Consider the following 23,761-nt stretch of genomic DNA (forward strand, 5'->3'; position numbering starts at 1 on the left):
TGGTATAAAAAGCAGCACTAAGGTCTAGGAGCACGAGGACAGATGCAGAGCCTCGGTCTTAAGCCATTAAAAGGTCATTTACCACCTTCACAAGTGCAGTCTCAGTGCTATGATGGGGTCTAAAACCAGACTGAACCATTTCGTATACATTATTTGTCTTCAGGAAGGCAGTGACTTGCTGCGCAACAGCTTTTTCTAAAATGTTTGAGAGGAATGGAAAAATTCGATATAGGCCGATAGTTTTTTATATTTTCTGGGTCAAGGTTTATCTTTTTTTCAATGAGGCTTTATTACTGCCACGTTTAGTGAGTTTGGTACACATCCGGTGGATAGAGAGTCATTTATTATGTTCAACATAGGAGGGCCATGCACAGGAAGCAGCTCTTTCAGTAGTTCAGTTGGAATAGGGTCTAGTATGCAGCTTGAAGGTTTAGAGGCCATGATTATTTTCATCATTGTGTCAAGAGATATAGCACTAAAACACTTGAGTGTCTCTCTTGATCCTAGGTCCTGGCAGAGTTGTGTAGACTCAGGACAACTGAGCTTTGGAGGAATATGCAGATCTAAAGAGGCGTCCGTAATTTGCTTTCTAATGATCATGAATTTATTGCTGCTTTTTAGTTAGCTTTGCGACAGTATCAAAAATAAATTTCGTATTCTTATTTTCGTGAATTAAGTTGGAAAAATAGGATGATCGAACAGCAGTGAGGGCTCTTCGATACTGCACGGTACTATCTTTCCAAGCTAGTCGGAAGACTTCCAGTTTGGTGTGGAGCCATTTCCGTTCCAATTTTCTGGAAGCTTGCTTCAGAGCTCGGGTATTTTCTGTATACTAGGGAGCTAGTTTCTTATGACAAATGTTTTTAGTTTTTAGGGATGCAACTGCATCTATGGTTAAATTGAGTTCCTCAGTTAGGGTATGTTGGATGCTAGCGTCCCATCTGGCTAACATCCAGTGAGATTGCAGAGCGCCAAATTCAAATACAGAAATGCTCATTATTAAAATTCAGAAAACAAAACATATATTTTTCATAATCTTTAAACCTAACTTCTTGTTAATCCAACCACTGTGTCAAATTTATAAAATGCTTTTCGGCGAAAGCATACCTAGCCCAGAACATACCTATCCCAGAACATAGCCCAACCATCCAAGCAGAAGCATTACAAAACTCAGAAATAGAGAGAAAATTAGTCCCTTACCTTTGATGATCTTCATATGGTGGCACTCAGAAGACGTTCCTTTTGTTCGATAAAGTCTCTTTATATCCAAAAACCTCAGTTTTCTTCAGTAATCCACAAGCTCAAACGCAGTCAAAACAGGCAGACAAAAAAAATTCAAATTGTATCCGTAATGTTCATAGAAACATGTCAAATGAAGTTTATATTCAATCCTCAGGTTGTTTTTAGCCTAAATGATCTGTAATATTTCAACCGGACAATAACGTTGCCATAATAAAAGGTAAACAAGAAATGCACTCTCTCGCGATTGTTCATGAAAAAGCTTTGCGACACGGTAGGGTCCACTCATTCAGACTGGTCTTACTCTCTCATTTATAAGAATACAAGCCTGAACCATTTTCTAAAGACTGTTGACATCTAGTGGAAGGCATAGGAACTGCAATTTGAGTCCTAAGTCAATGGATACTGTAATGGCATTGAATAGAAAACTACAAAACCCAACAACAAAAACTTCCTGAATGGATTTTCCCCAGGTTTTTGCCTGCCAAATCAGTTCTGCTATACTCACAGACACAGTTGTAACAGTTTTGGAAACTTTAGAGTGTTCTCTATCCAAATCTACCAGTTATACGCATATCATATCTTCTGGGCCTGAGTAGCAGGCCAATTCATTTGGGCATGCTTTTTTCATCCAAAAATCCGAATGCTGCCCCCTACTCTAGAGAGGTTAACTGATTGTTGTCCTCTGATGTCTTTGGGTAGGCAGAGGGAGTCTGGAAGGGCATCAAGGAATATTTGTGTTGTCTGAGAATGTATAGCACGACTTTTGATGCTCCTTGGTTGGGGTCTGAGCAGATTATTTGTTGCAATTGCAAATGTAATAAAATGGTGGTCCGATAGTCCAGGATTATGAGGAAAAACATTAAGATCCACAACATATATTCCATGGGACAAAACTAGGTCCAGAGTATGGCTGTGACAGTGAGTAGGTCCAGAGAAATGTTGGACAAAACCGACTGAATCGATGATGGCTCCGAAAACCTTTTGGAGTGGGTCTGTGGACTTTTCCATGTGAATATTAAAATCACGAAAAATTATAATATTATCTGCTATGACTACAAGGTCCGATAGGAACTCAGTGAGGAACACTGTATATGGCCCAGGAGGCTTGTAAACAGTAGCTATAAAAAGTGATTGAGGAGGTTGCATAGATTTCATGACAAGAAGCTCAAAATACGAAAACGTATTTTTTTTGTTTGTAAATTGAAATTTGCTATCGTAAATGTTAGCAACACCTCTGCAGGATGCACGCACGGGGGATATGGTCACTAGTATAACCAGGAGGTGAGGCCTCATTTAACACAGTAAATTCATCAGGCTTAAGCCATGTTTCAGTCAGGCCAATCACATCAAGATTATGATCAGTGATTAGTTCATTGACTATAACTGCCTTTGAAGTGAGGGATCTAACATTCAGTAGCCCTATTTTGAGATGTGAGGTATCACGATCTCTTTCAATAATGGCAGGAATGCAGCAGGTCTTTATCCTAGTGAGATTGCTAAAGCGAACAACGCCATGTTTAGTTTTGCCCAACCTAGGTCGAGGCACAGTCTCAATGGGGATAGCTGAGCTGACTACACTAACTGTGCTAGTGGCAGATTCTACTAAGCTGGCAGGCTGGCTAACAGCCTGCTGCCTGGTCTGCACCCTATTTCATAATGGAGCCCTGTCTATGTTGGTAGATAAGATGAGAGCACCCCTCCAGTTAGGATGGAGTCCGTCACTCCTCAGCATGCCAGGCTTGGTCCTGTTTGTGGGTGGGTCCCAGAAAGAGGGACAATTATCTACAAATTCTATCTTTTGGGAGGGGCAGAAAACAGTTTTCAACCAGCAATTGAGTTGTGAGACTACTGTAGAGCTCATCACTCCCCGTAACTGGGAGGGAATGAATTAAGTCACTTAATTCTAGGCAAAAAAAAAACTGGAAAAACTAAATTTACATAAGTTTCCAGACCCACCTTTGGCAGTGATTACAGCCTTGAGTCTTCTTGGGTATAACACTGCGCCTGTATTTGGGGAGTTTCTCCCATTCTTCTCTGCTAATCCTCTCAAGTGCTGCCGGGTTTGATGGCGAGCATGACTGCAGAGCTATTTTCAGGTCTCTCCAGAGATGTTCGATTAGGTTTAAGTTCAGGCTCTGGCTGGACCACTCAAGGACATTCAGAGACTTGTCCCAAAGCCACTCCTATGTAGTTTTGGCTGTGTGCTTAGTGTTCTCCTGTTGGAAGATGAACCTTCTCCCCAGTCTGAGAGCCTGAGTGCTCTGGAGCAAGTTTTCATCAAGGATCTCTCTGTACTTTGCTCCGTTTCTTTCATTTTTCCCTTCATCCTGGCTAGTGTCCCAGTCGCTGCTGCTGAGAAACATCCCACAGCATGACGCTGCCACCACCATGCTTCACCGTAGGGACGGTGCCAGGTTTCCTCCAGACGTGACGCTTGGAATTCAGGCCAAAGAGTTCAATCTTGGTTTCATCAGACGTCAGAGTCCTTTAGGTGCCTTCTGGCAAACTCCAAGCGGGCTATCATGTGCCTTTTACTGAGGAGTGGCTTCCGTCTGGCCACTCTACCATAAAGGCCTGATTGGTGGAGTGCTGCAGAGATGGTTGTCCTTCTGGAAGGTTCTCCCATCTCCACAGAGGAACTCTTGAGCTCTGTCCAAGAGGCCTACTCATCTCCCTGACCAAGGCCCTTCTCCCCAACTTGTTCAGTTTGGCCAGGTGGCTAGGAAGAGATCTCCATTTATAGAGCAAACAACGCATTTGTCACAACACAGGTTGTAATATGGCTTTTTTTTCTGGCTTCCCCAGTGATTTTCCCTATGCAACTGTCACGGATATCAATCGGCTAGCCAGTTAGCGGTGGTGCGCGCTAAATAGCGTTTCAATCGGTGACGTCACTTGCTCTGAGACCTTGAAGTAGTGGTTCCCCTTGCTCTGCAAGGGCCGTGTCTTTTGTGGAGCGATGGGTAACGATGCTTCGTGGGTGACTGTTGTTGATGTGAAGAGGGTCCCTGGTTCGCGCCCGGATATGGGCGAGGGGACGGTTTAAAGTTATACTGTAACATTGGTGCCGTGACCCGCATCACTGTATGTTGCGGAAAAGGAGGAGGTCAAAAGGGGGATGAGTGTAACAGATGTGAAATGGCTAGCTAGTTAGCGGTGGTGCGCGCTAAATAGTGTTTCAATCGGTGACGTCACTTGCTCTGAGACCTTGAAGTAGTGGTTCCCTTTGCTCTGCAAGGGCCATGGCTTTTGTGGAGCAATGGGTAACGATGCTTTGTGGGTCACTGTTGTTGATGTGTGCAGAGGGTCCATGGTTCGCGCCCGGGTATGGACGAGAGGACGGTTTAAAGTCATACTGTAACACAACGCTACTGGAGATTATTCAGCGGGCATGGCATACCTCTCGAGGTAGATAAACTAAAGTGATTGTGACACAGTAAAGAGGTAAGAGAATGGTATGATGACCATCCTACTGTCAGCCAACTTCCTTCTCTCTGCTATTGTTTTCCATAATAGAATGTGTGGGCAGAGCTGGGAGTCAGTGAAATGAGACACACCTGGGCTCGGGTGTGTCCCGTGGATAAATACACCTTTCCCCCACACATTGAGAAGTCTCTGTCCACGCAGACACACTGTTGGTTTTGGTATTTTGTGGCTTTTCAACACCCCTCATTATCACCATATATCCACGCATCCACTGACTTACACTACTGACTACATACACCATTTGATACTTGGATGTAGGTTTGTAATTTCTTTATCTCTGCGTTGTTTCCCTATTTGTTACGGAGTATGAGCCGGTTTGTGACAATAGAAACAGGCCGGAGATGAGAGGATCCTAAGTAAGAGGCTTATGGCAGCATCCGCAGTGTGACAAACCATGACTGGGACCCACACTGACCCTCACAAACTTCTACAGCACCATTGAGAGCATCCTGTCGGGCTGTATTACTACTGGTACAGCAACTGAACCATCCATAACCACAAGACTCTCCAGAGGGTGGTGCGATCTGCCCAACATATCATGAGGGGCACACTGCCTGCCCTCCAGGACAACTACAGCACCCGGTGTCACAAGAAGGCCCGGTGTCACAAGAAGGCCGAGAAGGACCCCAGCCACCCGAGTCACGGCCTCTTCACCCCGCTACCATCTCAAAGGCGGGGTCAGTACAGATGCATCAAAGCTGGGGCCTTGACTGAAAAACAGCCACAAGCCAGCCTCCACCCAGTACCCTGCCCTAAACTTTAGTCACTGTCACTAGCCGGCTACCACTCGGAACTCAACCCTGCACCATAGAGACTGCTGCCCTATGTACAGTACATAGTCATTGAACACTGGTTACTTTAATGTACACATACTGGTTTACCCACTTCATACTGTATGTACAGTTGAAGTCAGAAGTTTACAAACTTAGATTGGAGTCATTAAAACTAGTTTTTTCAACCACCACAAATTTCTTGTTAACAACTATAGTTTTGGCAAGTCATCTACTTTGTTAGGACATCTGCTTTGTGCATCACACAATTATTTTTTTCCAACAATTGTTTACAGACAGATTATTTCAGTTAGAATTCACTGTATCACAATTCCAGTGGGTCAGAAGTTTACATATACTAAGTAGACTGTGCCTTTAAATAGCTTTGAAAAGTCCAGAAAATGATGTCATGGCTTTAGAAGCTTCTTATAGGCTAATGGACACCATTTGAATAAATTGGATGTGTACCTGTGGATGTTTTTCAAGGCCTACCTTCTAACACAGTGCCTCTTTGCTTGACATCATGGAAAATTCAAAACAAATCAGCCAAAACTTCATAAAAGGAAGTTGTAGACCCCCACAAGTCTGGTTCATCCTTGGGAGTAATTTCCAAACGCCTGAAGGTACCATGGTCATCTGTACAAACAATAGTATGCAAGTATAAACACCATGGGACCAGGAGGGAGACGCGTCTCCTAGAGATGAACGTACTTTGGTGGTGGGAAAAGTGCAAATCAATCCCAGAGCAACAGCAAAGGACCTTGTGAAGATGATGGAGAAAACGGGTACAAAAGTATCTATATCCACAGTAAAACAAGTCCTATATCGACATAACCTGAAAGGCCGCTCACCACTGCTCCAAATCCTCCATTAAAAAGCCAGACTACAGTTTGCAACTGCACATGGGGACAAATGTCCTCTGGTATGATGAAACAAAAATACCACTGTTTGGCCCTAATAACCATTGTTATGTTTGGAGGAAAAAGTGGAAGGCCTGCAAGCCGAAGAACATCATCCTAACTGAAGCATGGAGGTGGCAGCATCATGTTGTGGGGGTGCTTTGCTGCAGGAGGGACTGATGCACTTCACAAAATAAACGGCATCATCAGGCAGGAAAATTATGTGGATATATTGAAGCAACATCTCAAGACATCAGTCAGGAAGTCAAAGCTTGGTCGCAAATGGGTCTTCCAAATGGACAATGACCCCAAGCATACTTCCAAAGTTGTGACAAAATGGCTTAACGACGACTAAGTCAAGGTATTGGAGTGGCCATCACAAATTCCTGCCCTCAATCCTATAGAAAATTTGTTGACAGAACTGAAAAAGCGTGTGCAAGCAAGGAGGCCTACAAACCTGACTCAGTACACCAGGAGCAATGGGCCAAAATTCACCCAACTTATTGTGGGAAGCTTGTGGAAGGCTACCCGAAACGTTTGATCCAAGTTAAGCAATTTAAAGGCAATGCTACCAAATATTAATTAAGTGTGTTTAAACTGAAATAAATCATTCTCTCTATTTTTCTGACAGTTCACATTCTTAAAATAAAGTGGTGATCCTAACTGACCTATGACAGTGAATTTTTACTAGGATTAAATGTCAGGAATTGTGAAAAACTGAGTTTAAATGTATTTGGCTAAGGTGTATGTAAACTTCCAACTTCAACTGTATGTACTGTATTCTATTCAAAGCCTATCCTATTTAACTATTGCTGTACATATACTATTCTATCCTACATATTCTACAGAGATACTACATATTCTATCCATACACTGTCCATAATGCCTATACCTTACATCTTATCATATATATTTATATTCCAGACTCTGACATTGCTCATCCTAATATTTCTGTATTTCTTAATTATATTAAACTTTTTAGATTTGCATGCATTGTTTTGTATTGTGAGATATTACTTCATTGATGGAGCTAGGAACATAAGCATTTCACTATACCTGCAATAATATCCACTAAATATGCGACCAAAATTATTTTGTATTGATCAATTGAAATACTGTAGCATCTTCTTTCCTCTCCTCTTTTCAATCTATCTCTCTGATCGGTCCAGATGAGTCATGGTCTGGTTTCGAATTTGGCCACCTGTCAGGCCTGGGCAGTTCCAGAGAACTGTGGTCAGGACGGTCAAGTCGTCGTGCCCTCCACGCGACACCCTCCCCCATCCCTCTCGCATCCCCTCCTCCTCCTCCCATCTCTCCCGAGCTGCTCCATTAGCTGTGTCCACTGGCCCCTGTCCCAATCCTAAGAGCATGTCCTGTTTATCTAACACACGTCTTCTCAGTCTCCAAAGTCCTCCAGATAGCCATCACAGCCATTCCACAGAAATATGTGTTACTGTGAAGATTGTACTGCTGAGAGATAGGACACGTTTGTCATAAGCTTTTCACTTCATTTATCTCCTTGGGCATGTCAATGTACCCATTTGTATAGATTAGCAGATTGGAAAAATATTATAATAATATACCATAAACTGGATAGTTGATGAATCTGCAGTCCATATAAAAGAGCATTATAAGGTAGATCATTGTATCGTATGTAGGCCTACATTTTAGGTAAGAGAGACGGACACCTGTGGTCTAAACAATGGTAGACAGAAAAGGCTAGAGTTTTCTCCACAAACAGCGCCTCAAGGAGAAGGAGATTGTCTGTTTCCTCTGTGTAAACCTAATCAATGTAGTCTGGATGGAACACAACTTTTCCTCCTGCTGCTCCTCAGCAGCCCCAGAAAGTTGACCTGGGCCAGGGGGGAACAGACTGGAATCTTGGTCAATTCCATCCTCAAGCAAATAAATACAAGGTGAAACAAAAAAAATACATACAGGCTACGTCTCAGCTGCTGCGTGCTTATCTCTGTGAAAACATGCTTTAGGAGCAGAGGCCTGCCCGGTCTGCCGATTGTTGTTTTGCTTAAAGCTACTATCTTGGCAGCCCCATCACTTTTTTGGAACACAGTTTAGGAATGGGGCTAAGCTAGTTGCTAAGCTCATGAGGCATTTAGTTATATTCGTAGAGAATCAATAGGTAACAACAATATTTGAAATGACCATCTAATCAATTCCCGGATCACACACTGTACCTTTTTAAGCTTGAATTTATTTTGCGAGGGCAGTTAACATGTCATAAATTACACATTTTTCCAGCTTGCTTTGATTAGGTGGGGCTAATACTGCATGTTTCATTTCCTATGTGTGTGTGTGGGGGGCTAATGGAAAGAACCTGGGTCTGTATTTACACAGCCCCACATAACCCAGTCCATTTAGAAAGGCATTGCGTTTCATTGCGTTTCAGCCAGAACCCCTTTGTGACTAATGGGGAGAGATGAGAAATGAGAATGTATGAAAACGGCTACAAATCAATAACATTAATCTAATATAGATCTGCGATGCAACGTAATCTGCATGTCATCTGAGACGCATTTCTTAATGAAAGCGTTTATTTATTTACTTTATAAACTAAGGAACAGGCTGCTGCATTTTGGAATGATAGAAGATGTTAAAACGCCACAATTAGGTTTCTTTCTGAGATTCGCCAAACGTTTCTGGCTTAATTTTTTTCTCTGGCTCCATTTCTTATCCCGATCAAAACCAAAGCCGGAAAATACGCTAGGATTTGGCAGAAGCCAAAATTTGAGTTTGACAGTATTCCAATAGCTGTGAGTGACATCAGCATATTTAATATCCTAGGAGAGGAGAGGAAGGAGAGTACAGGTGACTGGTTGAGGGGAGTGTGTTTTTCTAGTTCTGTGTCTGTGTTTCTGTGACGGTGTTTCTCTGGGAGTGTGTACATGTTTGTGGCAAACCCCAGCACACATACCATTTGTTTACTTAGGGCTAGGCGTCGCGCCAGCGGATCATCTGTCGACAACGTCCGGTGAAATTGGAGGGCGCGCAATTCAAATAAATAATCATACAAATTATGGATATTAAACATTTAGGTACATACAAGTGTCTTAAATTCATCAATCTAACTGCATTGTCCATTTTACAATAGGCTTACAGCGAAAGCATGCCATACGATTGTTTGAGGACGGCGCACAACATCAAAATATTTTTCAACCAGCACAGGCTTTGTAAAATCACAAATAGCAATTAAATATTCACTTACTTTTTGACTATCTTCCTCTGATTTGCAATCCAAAGGGTCCCAGCTACAACATGCATGGTCGTTTTGTTAGATCAAATCTTTCTTTATATTCCAAAAAGTCAGTTAACCTTTAACCGTTGACGCCATCGATTTGAGTAATCCACTCGTTCAACATGCAGAGAAAGGAATCCATAAAGCTATGTCTAAACTTTGTTAAAACAATTCAAAATACAATTCAATTTAATCCTCAGGTACCCTAAAATGTAATTAAACTATAATATTTCATACGGAAAGAAGTATGTTCAATATCAAAGTAAATTTAGCAGGTGCGTGTCCTCTTCGTCACTCGCGCACAGACTAATTTTCAACTCTGTTTCCCAGTATCAAAACTAAAATTCCTCCTCGTTTGGGAAGAAACAAGCCTGAAACCTTGAAGAAAGACTGTTGACATCTAGTGGAAACCATAGGAAATGCAATCTAGGAGCTGGAATTAAGTATGACACATAGCTTCCCATTGTTAGAGCATGAGCTCTCAAAAAAAGAAAATCCAGGTTGTTTCCACTTTCCACATTATCATCTGAAGTGAATGTTAATGGCAGAAAAGCAACCAAGAGGATGTACCAGAAATAATAGCATGGACTGAGTAAAATGCTACAGCAAATATCTAAGTATCTAAGTATAATCACACAAAAAAACAGTAGCTTACAGTATGTCAATAAATGTATCCTCAGACCAAACATGTTTAATTTTCTGTTTCATTCAAGTAATTGCTGATGTCATTTCATCTCTCCATTACCCTTTTTTCTGTTTTTTTCCCAGGAGGGGAGGGTGGGGAGAAGTCATTGCTTGTGAAAGATACAGGCTTGCGTGGAAGATAAGACAGTTTTGGCACTGTTGAATCATTCATTCATCACCATTCTTATCGGTCACTTGGGAAAGGTGCTTATAATAAATTGCGGCAATAGTTCACAGCAGAGAGAAAGGGGAGAGAAGAAAGAAAGAGAGACATGAGAGAGAGATAGGAGGGAGCACTCTATGCTTGTTTAAACAAAGTGATTTATTTGGAGGGCAATCAAACAGAATGGAGGATATTTATGATGTGAGCTCACATCTACAGCCCGAACAGAGGAGATACTGAAGACAGTGATGGCTTCCAGAACACAGTGGGGCTGGGATCCAGGTCAAGATTGCATCTTACTGTAAAACAACCTGAACCCTGAAGTCACCTTCTCATGTTTGCCTGTACCCTTTCACAGTGATTGTTGCGCTCTAACTACACATCCCATGGCTAGCATAACTATTGTTGAAACAATGCTACAGTATATGTGGTTTGTAAGAGCCTTGCCTCCTTTATAGCCATTGGAGGGGACACTGTTTTGAGGAGCACTTGAATCGGCCTGTTGAGCTAATCAACATAATAGAAGATAACATGAAAATAGATTGTGGATGATGCTCAGGGTCCTTTCAGTCATAACAGATTGCATTAAACAGCTGGTTGTCAATAACAACATAGGAAGAACGAAAACAGTGCATTTGGAAATTATTCAGATCCCTTGACTTTTTCCACATTTTGTTAGGTTACGGCCTTATTTTCAAATAGATTAAATGAATGTTTTCCCTCATCAATCTACACACAATATCCCATAATAACAAAACAAAAACAAGTTGTAAAAAAAATGAAATACGTTATTTGCATAAGCATTCAGACCCTTTGCTATGAGACTAAAAATTGAGCTCAAGGATATCTCTGTACTTTGCTCTGATCCATTGACTCTGACTAGTTTCCCAGTCCCTGAAAAACATCCCCACAGCATGATGCTGCCACCACCATGCTTCACTGTAGGGATGGCTTTGGCCTGGTGATGAGCGGTTCCAGGCTTCCTCTGACGTGGCCATTGGTCTGAGAGTCCTTAGGTGCCTTCTAGCAAACTCCAAGAGGGCTGTGTGCCTTTTACTGAGGCCGGATTGGTGGAGCACTGCAGAGATGGCTGTCCTTCTGGAAGGTTCTATCAACTGGAAGGTTCTTTCGCTCTATCAGAGTGACCATCGGGTTCTTGGTCATATACCTGGTTGTTCCAAACTTCTTCCATTTAAAAATGATGGAGGCCACTGTGTTCTTGGGGACCTTCAATTCTTCAGGAATTTTTTGGTACCCTTCCCCAGATCTGTGCCTTGACACAATCCTATCTCGGCGCTCTACGGACAATTCCTTCGACATCAAGGTTTTGTTTTTGCTCTTACATGTACTGTCAACTGTGGGACCTTTTTATATAGACAGGTGTGCCTTTCCAAACCATGTCCAATCAATTGAATTAACCACAGGTGAACTCCAATCAACTTGTAGAAACATCTCAAGGATGATCAATGGAAACAGGATGCACCTGAGCTCAATTTCGAGTCTCATGGCAAAGGGTCTGAATACCTATGTAAATAAGGTATTTCTGTTTTTTATTTGTGTTAAATTTGCATTTATAAAAACCGGTTTTGACTTTGTCATTGTGGGGTATTGTGTTTAAATTGATAAGGAAATAGTTTTATTGAATCCATTTTAGAATAAGGCAGTAACTTAACAAAATGTGGAAAAAGTTAAGGGGTCTGAATATACTTTTTTTTGGTACTGTATTATTCACTGTATGTTTGTTTATTCCAAGTGTAACTCTGTGTTGTTGTATGTGTAGAACTGCTATGCTTTATCTTGGCCAAGACGCAGTTGTAAATGAGAACTTGTTCTCAACAAGCCTACCTGGTTAAATAAAGGTGAAATAGTATACATACACTTTTCGAATGCATTGCAAATGTGATACTATGTGATAAATGTAATAACTTTGTAATTACAGGGTATTGTGTGTTGGTTGATGAGGGAAATAACTATTGAATCCATTTTAGAATAAGGCTGTAATGTAATAAAATGTGGAAAAATGGAATGGTTCTGAATACTTTCCGAATGCATTGTACTTCATCTCCACACACTGATACAGTATTTCAACGCAAAATAGCCTACATGGTAGTGGCACTCCACAAACACAATGCACACATACAGTACAGTATTGTCTTTCTGGTGTGAAAGTGTGAGAAAAGTGTTTCTAGTGTGAAAGTGTGAGTGAGAACGTGTTAGCTAGCTCAAAAGACAGAAGGTAATCTTTAGGCCAATCCAGGCTCCTCACGGCAAGTCATTATGTGTGAGGGACCCACAATGCACCTCTCTCAAAAATCCTCCTTCAGTCTTGGCAGCTGTCCCTCGGCTCTACCTCTGTACCTTATTTCCATTTGAAAGATTTCCCACAAAACCAGTCCACTTGGCAAAGGACTATGGTATTAGGCTGATGGCAAAAGCAAAATAACTGGCTCCTTCTCTTTCTAAAACTACCTCTGAAAGCACTTAAAGACACTGGGGGGAGGTGAGTCTATCTAGCGCTCTATTGCTGACAGGCCAACACGAGGCTAGCAGCTAGCCTCCTCTGACCCGACTTCAAAGGTACAGTGGGGCTGTGAAGTTTGGCTGAACCATTACTGTCTATTATTGAGTAATCTAGGTCGCCAGGGAGAGAACCAGAGGAATGTTCAATGTTGCCTAGCATTGCTGCAGCTTGAAGTTTGGTGCAACTTATCATGATGATGTGGCTCTTGTGGTAGAGTGGTAGATTTTTATGGATAGTGTCCATAGACTGAGCCAGATGTGTTATTACAAAGACAAACCCTGACTATATGAACATTTGAAATGGTTATTAATAATTAATTTAACTTTCAGACTATCAGAATGGATCATTTAGATTTCAATTGACATCATGGGAATAGTATCTCAAATATAATTTGACCAGTGAGATTTCTTTGTAAGTCTATCTTTATTTATGCAGGGAGTCACCATTGAGACCAGGCTCTCTTTCACAAGGGAGCCCTGCATATACAACTTCACAAGACAAATTCAAAAATAAATTGCAATATAAAACAAGTAAAATACAGCACAACACAAATATTAAAAACAATTACATTCCCCAGTAAGAAGGTCCCCAATCACCTCCGGATGAAAAGCGTGCCCAAAGTAAACTGCCTGTTACTCAGGCCCAGATGCTAGGATATGCATATAATTGGTAGATTTGGATAGAAAATACTCTACCATTTCTAAAACTGTTGAAATAATGTCTGTGAGTATAACAGAGCTGATATGGCAGGCAAAACCCTGAGGACAAACCATCCAGGAGGAAAATACTTTGAGGTCATAGGTTTTTCCTTTAGTTTTCTATGGGATGCCCTTATTATTATGAACCTGGTTGCAGTTCCTATGGCTTCCACTAGATGTCAACAGCATTTCGAAATTGTTCAATGTTTTTCTTTTGAGAAATGAAGTAGTGCTATTCATTGTAAGTGTCACTCCAGGTGGACTCAACTGTTTTGCGCTTCACATAGTTTTTATCCGGTGTTGGAAACAGTTAATTCTGTCTTAAATTGTATCGATTATTTACGTCTTAGGGTACCTGAGGTTGGATTAGGAACCTTGTTTGAAATGTTTGGACCAAGTTTACAGGTAACTTATGAGATACTTTGTAGGAATGTTGTACGGATTGAAACTGGTGTATTTCTGAATAAAACACACCAAATAAATTTACATTTTTGGGACATAAAGTAGGACATTATCGACCAAAAGGACCATTTGTGACGTTTCTGGGACATTTTGGAGTACCAACAGAAGAATATCTAGCTACCGTCCCACCTGCTCATAAGTAGTTAAGTCAACCAGCGAGTTTTCCCATACTCCATCTTCTATTCTCTTTTTGCTAGTCCTCCCAGTTTTGACCCTTGCATGTTTCCTGGACTCCATTCCCGCCTGCCTGATTATTCTGCCTGCCCTGACCTCGAGTCTTCCTGCCCTTCGGTACCTACTGGACTCTGAACTGGTTTTGACCTTTTACCTGTACACGACCATTTTTCTGCCTACCCCTTTTTGGATTATTAATAAACTTCAAAGACTCTAACCATCTGCCTCCTGTGCCTGCATCTGGGTCTCGTCTTGTGCCCTTATAGTATGAACTGGCCATGGCAGACTTGTACCAGCTCCGCCACGCTGTCTTCCTGCAGGGAGACACCATTGGGCGACATGAGGAGCTGTTACAGGACCTTCTGGAAGGGCTCCGTTTCTTGACAGAATCCCATGACCAAGGGTTTAAGGCTGTTATGGAGCAAATCAGGGAGCTCGCTCTGAGGCAGCCTCCCACCTCTGAAAAACCCCAACCACCCAGTAACTATTTTCCTATTAGTGGTGAGTTTGTACAGCCTACCCCGGCTCGCCGAGAACCCTGCGATAACCTTTTCCGGAGCGATATTCTGGGGATCCTGGTACTTCCCGTGGTTATCTTTCTCAGTGCTCTCTTATTTTTGAGCTACAGCCATCTTTGTTTCCTTCATACCTATCTAAGATAGCGTATATTATTACGTTAATATTGGGAAGGGCACTCTCCTGGGCTACAGCAGTTTGGGAGCAACAATGTGCCATTTGTTGTCATCTGGTGGATTTCGTGGCAAAGGTGAGGAAGGCATTCGATTCTCTGATATCCGGGTGAGAGGCGACCAGTAAACTTCTTGAATTACTTGAAATCTCCCGTAGTGTGGCAGATTACTTTCGCACGTTGGCCGCCGAGAGTGCCTGGAATCCGGAGTCTCTTTCTGATACCTTCCTTCACGGAATATCTGAGGTGGTTAAAGATAAGCTATAGCTGCTCAGGATTTACTGGTAGACTTTGACCTCCGCATTGCCCTCACTATTAGCATTGATGGACGTTTAAAGGAACGCCGGAGTGAGAGGAGGTCTGGTCTCGGGCACACTTGTTCATCCTCTATGGCTCACTCACCTTCGAAGGAATCCGGAAGTTCCTGAAGGCAGTTTTTCAGAGAGGATCTGAAGGCACCTGAGTTCCCTCGTGAATCATCAACAACGGGTGAGTTGGATACTCCTGAGCCTATGCAATTATGAAGAGCTAAGTTATCGGTTGGGGAACACTCACATAGGCTGACTTCAAACTGTTGTCTGTACTGTGGAGGGGCAGGACATTATATAGCTACCTGCCCTATTAAGAAACCCTTGTCTCCGGTGGGTACAGGTACCCGTGGATGCTAGGGCACTGGACGGCCGCTCAATAGATAGTCACCTATAGTACTGTGCCCGTTCATGTACGGGTTTCAGGTAATCATAGTGAGACCATACAGTTCCTCCTTATTGCATCTCCCCATATTTCTGTTGTCTTGGGATTTTCCTGGCTCCAAAAAATACAACCCTGTTATTGACTGGACCACGAGCTCCATCCTGGGTTGGAGCCAATTTAGCTATGCCCACTGTCTTCAAGCTGCACAGCCTTCCGCGAGACATCTTCCTCAGGACGTTAGCAAGGCTTTGAATGTTTCTGCCATTCCCACTGAATTCCATTGACCTCCTGGAAGTGTTTAGTAAGGCACATGCTACTTCTCTTCCCCCGCACCATCCTTATGCTTGTGCCATTGATCTTCTCCCAGGCACCACACCACCTTGGGATCGGCTACATTCTCTATCCGGGCCGGAGACCAAGGCTATGGAGGAGTACATAGAGGAGTCTCTGGCTACTGGGGCCATCCGTCCGTCTTTTTCTCTGTGGAGAAGGACAAGACCCTGCATCCATGCATTGACTACCGGGGACTGAATGACATTACGGTTAAAAATTGGTAGCCTCTACCTCTCCTCGGCTTTTGAACCTCTCCGGGGGCCACCATTTTTTCCAAGCTGGACCTTCGGAATGCCTCCCACCTGGTTTGGATACGCAAAGGGGATGAGTGGAAAACAGCCTTCAACACAGTCAGCGGACATTATGAGTACCAGGTCATGCGGTTTGGTCTCACCAACACACCCGCTGTCTTCCAGGCTTTGGAAAACAATGTGCTCCGGGACATGTTAAACCGTTTTGGTTGTCTACCTTGACGACATCCTGTTTTTTTCACAGTTGGCCCAAGAACATGTTCTTCATGTCAGGCAGGTGCTTCAGCTCCCCCTGAAGAACCAATTGTTCGTGAAAGCCCTTGAGTTTCAGTGCTCTACATTCGCCGAGGGTAATGTCCAGATGGATCCGGAAAAGGTGAAAGCAGCGGTGGATTGGCCTCAGCCTACACCCAGGGTAGAGTTGCAATGTTTCCTAGGCTTTGCTAGCCTTCTACCGCTGTTTCATTCGGGGTTACAGCACCCTGGTGGCCCCCCTCTTGGCACTCACCTCTCCCGAGGTACCGTTCACATGGTCTCCAGTTGTCGACATTCTTCTGCCTACCACTTTTTGGATTATTAATAAACTTCAATGATTCTAACCATCTGCCTCCTGTGTCTGCATCCGGGTCTTGCATGGTGCCCTTATAACCTGTAGAATCTCATTTTAGTTCTGTGACTTCAATACCAGCATACAAGTAAATACATTTTCCCAAATAGATACAGTGCCTTGCGAAAGTATTTGGCCCCCTTGAACTTTGCGACCTTCTGCCACATTTCAGGCTTCAAACATAAAGATATAAAACTGTATTTTTTGGTGAAGAATCAACAATAAGTGGGACACAATCATGAAGTGGAACGACATTTATTGGATATTTCAAACTTTTTTAACAAATCAAAAACTGAAAAATTGGGCGTGCAAAATTATTCAGCCCCCTTAAGTTAATACTTTGTAGTGCCACCTTTTGCTGCGATTACAGCTGTAAGTCGCTTGGGGTATGTCTCTATCAGTTTTTCACATCGAGAGACTGAATTTTTTTCCCATTCCTCCTTGCAAAACAGCTCGAACTCAGTGAGGTTGGATGGAGAGCATTTGTGAAGAGCAGTTTTCAGTTCTTTCCACAGATTCTCGATTGGATTCAGGTCTGGACTTTGACTTGGCCATTCTAACACCTGGATATGTTTATTTTTGAACCATTCCATTATAGATTTTGCTTTATGTTTTGGATCATTGTCTTGTTGGAAGACAAATCTCCGTCCCAGTCTCAGGTCTTTTGCAGACTCCATCAGGTTTTCTTCCAGAATGGTCCTGAATTTGGCTCCATCCATCTTCCCATCAATTTTAACCATCTTCCCTGTCCCTGCTGAAGAAAAGCAGGCCCAAACCATGATGCTGCCACCACCATGTTTGACAGTGGGTATGGTGTGTTCAGGGTGATGAGCTGTGTTGCTTTTACGCCAAACATAACGTTTTGCATTGTTGCCAAAAAGTTCAATTTTGGTTTCATCTGACCAGAGCACCTTCTTCCACATGTTTGGTGTGTCTCCGAGGTGGCTTGTGGCAAACTTTAAACAGCACTTTTTATGGATATCTTTAAGAAATGGCTTTCTTCTTGCCACTCTTCCATAAAGGCCAGATTTGTGCAATACACGACTGATTGTTGTCCTATGGACAGAGTCTCCCACCTCAGCTGTAGATCTCTGCAGTTCATCCAGAGTGATCATGGGCCTCTTGGCTGCATCTCTGATCAGTCTTCTCCTTGTATGAGCTGAAAGTTTAGAGGGACGGCCAGGTCTTGGTAGATTTGCAGTGGTCTGATACTCCTTCCATTTCAATATTATCGCTTGCACAGTGCTCCTTGGGATGTTTAAAGCTTGGGAAATCTTTTTGTATCCAAATCCGGCTTTAAACTTCTTCACAACAGTATCTCGGACCTGCCTGTTCCTTGTTCTTCATGATGCTCTCTGCGCTATTAACGGACCTCTGAGACTATCACAGTGCAGGTGCATTTATACGGAGACTTGATTACACACAGGTGGATTGTATTTATCATCATTAGTCATTTAGGTCAACATTGGATCATTCAGAGATCCTCACTGAACTTCTGGAGAGAGTTTGCTGCACTGAAAGTAAAGGGGCTGAATAATTTTGCATGCCCAATCTTTCAGTTTTTGACTTGTTAAAAAAGTTTGAAATATCCAATAAATGTCGTTCCACTTCATGATTGTGTCCCACTTGTTGTTGATTCTTCACAAAAAAATACAGTTTTATATCTTTATGTTTGAAGCCTGAAATGTGGCAAAAGGTCGCAAAGTTCAAGGTGGCTGAATAATTTCGCAAGGCACTGTAGTTGCTGGTGAGGAGAATGAGTGGCTGAGACAGAACTGTATCCATGACGCGGAATCATCAAAAGGATGCCGCTGCAAGATTTGAGAATTTTAGAAGAGGGTGCCATATATCCTTACAGTGGACAAGAGCCATCTGAAGTTAATATATCAACAACGCTCAGTCCTAAATGCCTCTGAGGTAATGGAATAACTGCTTCAGAACAAAATAAATGTGGTGCAGGTTTCATCAGGAATTCCACAGACATTCCTAAACCAAGAAAAGTCTCTTTCCCTCACTCTATAATTCTGATTATCTCTTCCACTCTTCTCACTGTTATGGCTCTACGTTTGTATTACACTGAGAACCTGACTAGCACTGGCTGCCCAGTAGGAAAGCCTATTGCAGACCAGGACTAACGTATGGACCGGGGAATACAAAATGTAAAGGTCACAAAAAATATATTCTTATGCTGCTAAGTGACTTTTCATTTAGGTTTTCTTTCTCAGTTATTCATGCTTTATGTTTTCTGTGGTCGGCTGTACAATGCGTTCTTATTCTCCTCATCTGATCAACTGGCTGGGAATTGCATGCAACACTGCATTGTCCACAGTTCTACTCTTTCTTGTCGGACATATTTAAGAGAAGGGAGATACAACTCATTCTATATGCTACGTAAATGTTGAAATATAAAGCCGGGGATTTGTATTTTATGTAAAAAGTAAATCCCCATTATTCATACAATATGCACCTTCCCCCCCAAAACAAAACATGATTGCATTATATTTTGCGTCAAACATAGGGGGTGTAATTGAGCGAAATTGACATCAAGAGAGCTACAAAGCTTACAGGTACGAAATTATATTCAAAACCATTTGATCTCTCTACCATCAAGGATGCTCTGTAGTAGGATAAGTGAAACCATACAATGGTGAATACAGTGGATGCAATTATTACACTCGAGTTGGGCCAATTAACTACATAGGACCCCATATAAGCCTACCACTATGACTCTAATTTGAAGTCTATTATACAATCTTACAATTTTCTCATTAACAGCCTGGAGCTCTACTGTAACTGGAGTTATTCTTGTCATTCAGTCGGAATCTGAGGTCACGCTATGGGAGCGTTAGGATATCGTTCTGCTGAGAACTCATTATACCATAGACTGCCTGCTGCTACAGGGATATGTGTTACAACCTCATCTGTGGGCAGATCTGCAGCATTTCACAGAGAGTTGAAATAATCACCCTTTATGTACAGAGGCGAACCTAACACCTCACCAGCTGTTGCCTCTGCACTACACAACGGATTCAAATGATCAAGTCATCATCAAGCTTCAAGTGGTATTTATGTATTATTTGTGATCTGGTCATTTAAAAGTCTAATGACATTATCTTCTATTGTTTGTCCTCGTGTGTCTGTTTTTCAGCATAAAGTACTCTGTAGCCACTTAGTGTGGACACCAGGTGAGACTACACACGCAGTTATATCAGCTGTGTTGGTGAACCCCTCCCGCATCTGAACTGGCTGACACAGGGCACAGCATGATCATAGGTGAGAGGTCACTTGGTCGGGTAAACAGGAAGTATAATTAAAGAGATGCTTTACATTGAAATATACATACAAAAACATACAGAGATGTATTAGTCCCAGAGTTAATGATCCAAGGTCAGTTTTGTATTTCACCTCCTGATGATTATGATGACTGACCGTGTTAGAATAAAAAAATAAAAAAGATTAACATTGCTCTCTCTCTATCAATCTGTCTCTCATCTGCAGGTATGTTTTGATGTGAGAGAGGAAGCCAGTCCCGTCATCGCCACCTCACCTGCTCTTAAGATAACATTTGGGCCGACTGGATGCCCATGGCTGGTTAGGAGACACCGCTAGAGACACTATGTAATTGTGATGAACTGAGAGAATATTAGGGTAGCACTGTAAGTCAATAATCATATGCTGTCTTCCCTGCTCCTCTGTATAACCTCTTTCCCTTTCTGTCTTCTACACCTCTCTCCCCATCTCCTCTTTGTTCCTCTTTTTTTATAATGCACACCATATTTGCATTGAAGTACAGATTGAACTTGTATTTATAATATGATATTTCTAATGCATGTATTTATAACACCTGGATAATGAACTTTCAATAAAGCTTTTCACATTCTCCACTGGTTGAAATGAAGTATCTCATTGATATACTACACCTAACCTGTGTCCTCAGATTAATGTAGACGAAGGGAGTTAGATACGCATAGGAAGTGTAGTGTACAGTTTTTTTCTGTATATATGCATTACAAATGGTCCTTTACTTATTTCATGTTTCTAGTGTATTGCATAGTTACAATGTGTAATCATTGATGTCCCAAGAGCAGGAGTGGTAAACACTGTTGAAGTCTTGTAATAGCTGTAATTTTAATGTAATACAAAAATGCAAACACAGCATCATTCAAATAATGGAATTTGATACACCTGGTATTAGATATGACTGAAAAAGAATGTCTCACAGCGATTAATACCTGAACCGCACCTTTATTTGCCAAGGAAGAGTACATAATCAGTGAATATATTCAATGTACAGGCTGCAATGCAGTGATCTCATGAGTGGTAATAACTACAGTACATGTATATAGGACTTGCATCCTTGGCACAATAAAGTTATTATATTCTACTCAATCCATAGGCTTCATTAATGCCATTCAGACTTGAAGTTGATACAACAACTATGATAGCTGAGGTTAATATGCTCTGAACGAATATTCATACCAAACATTTTAGGGTCCATACACAGATTGGCCACATACTGTAGCTAGCTACACATGCATAGGCATACAGTTATTTTTATCCTCCACTACACAATAATCAAATAAATAGTTAGCTACTAGCTATGTTACTTCAGCTGCATTGCATGGCACATAAAAGCAAGACAAGTTAACACAATTGTACATTTGATTCTTTACACCCACTGTTTCACAAGACGACAGCCTGGTTTGTTGGTTTTCTCAAGAGTCCACGAAGAATTAAACCACACGAATTACAATTTCATACTCATGTGATAACACTAGCTATCTAGATGGCTAATGTTAGCTAGTCAACTGACTTGCTAAATATCGATTTTTGTTAATTAACTTTATGACCCAAAAAATCCTCTCAATTGTACATTTTTAGCTTGACTCGTTATGACGCTATAATTACTTACATTTGCTTCCACCATAATGTTTTGTCAGCCATCTTTGCTGAAGAAAGTCACCAGCGATGGATGGCTAGCGTCAAATTCATCATTGGATCCACTCAATATGATTGGTCATATGGAAACCTTGGGACCCAAATGCATAATGAGTGCTCTAACTCCCCCTTGCGGTGGTCTGGAGCAATAAATCCATGATGCTGGATACCCCTGAGTCCCGCGTTGTAAGCTCGCAACTTTTAAAGAATGAACCACTCTATTCCCATTATACATGACAAAACTAAACTTTGGCAGATCACGCTGCCACCTTAGGAAAGCTGTGATTATGTTTGTCTGTGTGTTTGCATCATTTCATAGTGCCATTTACTAACTCTATTCTTCAACAGTTTCCCTCAAATTGCAGTAACATGGAAATCTTTGTCAGTGAAATTCCAAACATGCCAATTTAAGACAGAGACAGACACATCAGCCGACTCCAGTGTAGTCCAAGGCCGGGGGACATGCATAGCTGTGTAAGGGAATACAGTGCCACAGAGCATTTGGCCGGTGGTCTTATTACGCTGAGGTAGCCTTTAAAATCAGTAGAAGAAGCCAATCCCCCATTCCCAGTCATAATGACTGAACAAGGCACAACATTTATTTGACTGGAGGAAAAATGGAGGAACATTAGAAGGTGTAAAAAGCAGCACAAGCACACAACTAGGGTTTCTACCTGCTGTATGAAGGTGTGATTACTCAAGTGTATAAGTGTGGGTGGATTCAACAGACTTGGCTGCTCCACTGACATTCATTACTCAAGTGTGCCACTCCAGGTTGACTTGTTTAACAAACTCTGTATATCTGGCAACACAAGTCCATTTGACTGACTTGGTGGTTCCTAAACCTGGCAAATGCAGAACTGGCAACACCACTGACAGTGCCAGTAGAGGAAGCTCCAGCAGAGGAAGTTCCTGGGAAGCTGGTGGATCAGCAGAAAATCAAAAGGCAGCTTTCACACTGTGAACATCTGCTTGCCTGCCTCTCGTGTACCTACTGTATCATAGAGTGGAAAGAGACTCCAGACCTGGCAACCCCACTCAGTATATATAGAAAGGAAACTTCAGTATATGAAGCTTCTTGGGGAAGACAGAACAAAAACTCTATTGTTCTCCAGTTCTCCCACCACACCTATCCTGCTGGTAAAACCCAAATCACAGTGACTGCCACCCCCCCACCCCCACCACACTTCACCCTGTCCCTGAAAACACAGGATTAGAAACAGAGGATATTAGCTAGACAGAACCTGTTTGTATCGGGATATTGGAGGGTGTAATACGGATTTTGGATGCTGTGGAAAATGCGATAATCCCCGGTTTTGGAGAGGCAGCAGGTGTCAGTGCGTTCTTATTAATTAAACCTGGCCAGCCGTTTGTCAGGTGTTCCCTGTTCATATTTCCCACAAAGAAGCTTGGCAACGTCAACTTTCTTCAGTCTTAAGCACCACACACACAAGTGCACACAAACAGCACCTGGATGGAAAGAAGCATGACTTATTTATATATTTACCTGAGTGGATTGGGAGACCATTAATCACGATGGGTTCTTCAAGCTAACCGCAATGTTTAGTTTGCAAATATGTAGGCTTCTATTTTTTAAAGAGGGGTTGCCAACTGGAGGATGCTGTGTGTGGTGTAGTTAACCTTCACTCCTATAATGTGTTCTGGAGGTGTGGAGGGAACTGAGAAAGTGAAATCAGAAAGGTCACATTGTTGAGCTCCTGGCATCTGCTTTATATACACATATGTTCTGGCAATGGACAACACATCCTGTAGGCACCCAATTTACTGAAGAGCCTCCCTCCCTTTTCACTGGATCGCCAGAGTCAAGTTCAAGTATGTTTTGCCTTTCTTTCAACCTTTCTTTCTTCCCTCTACAGGATTTATAAGAGCTTCCTTCTC

At 42.1% G+C, this 23,761-nt stretch overlaps 1 long non-coding RNA gene across 1 annotated transcript in view; it reads left to right on the forward strand.

The window, feature by feature from the left end:
- Nucleotides 1-20,766, forward strand: part of LOC135505535 (uncharacterized) — a 45,021-nt gene extending 24,255 nt beyond the window's left edge. The window contains exons 2-3 of the long non-coding RNA XR_010450280.1: nucleotides 20,073-20,197; nucleotides 20,423-20,766. This is a non-coding gene — a long non-coding RNA (uncharacterized LOC135505535). The remainder of the gene's footprint in view (nucleotides 1-20,072; nucleotides 20,198-20,422) is intronic.
- Nucleotides 20,767-23,761: the final 2,995 nt, after the last annotated feature.

This window comes from Oncorhynchus masou, chromosome 19 (genome assembly GCF_036934945.1).
Source record: "Oncorhynchus masou masou isolate Uvic2021 chromosome 19, UVic_Omas_1.1, whole genome shotgun sequence".
Taxonomy (NCBI): Eukaryota; Metazoa; Chordata; class Actinopteri; order Salmoniformes; family Salmonidae; genus Oncorhynchus; species Oncorhynchus masou.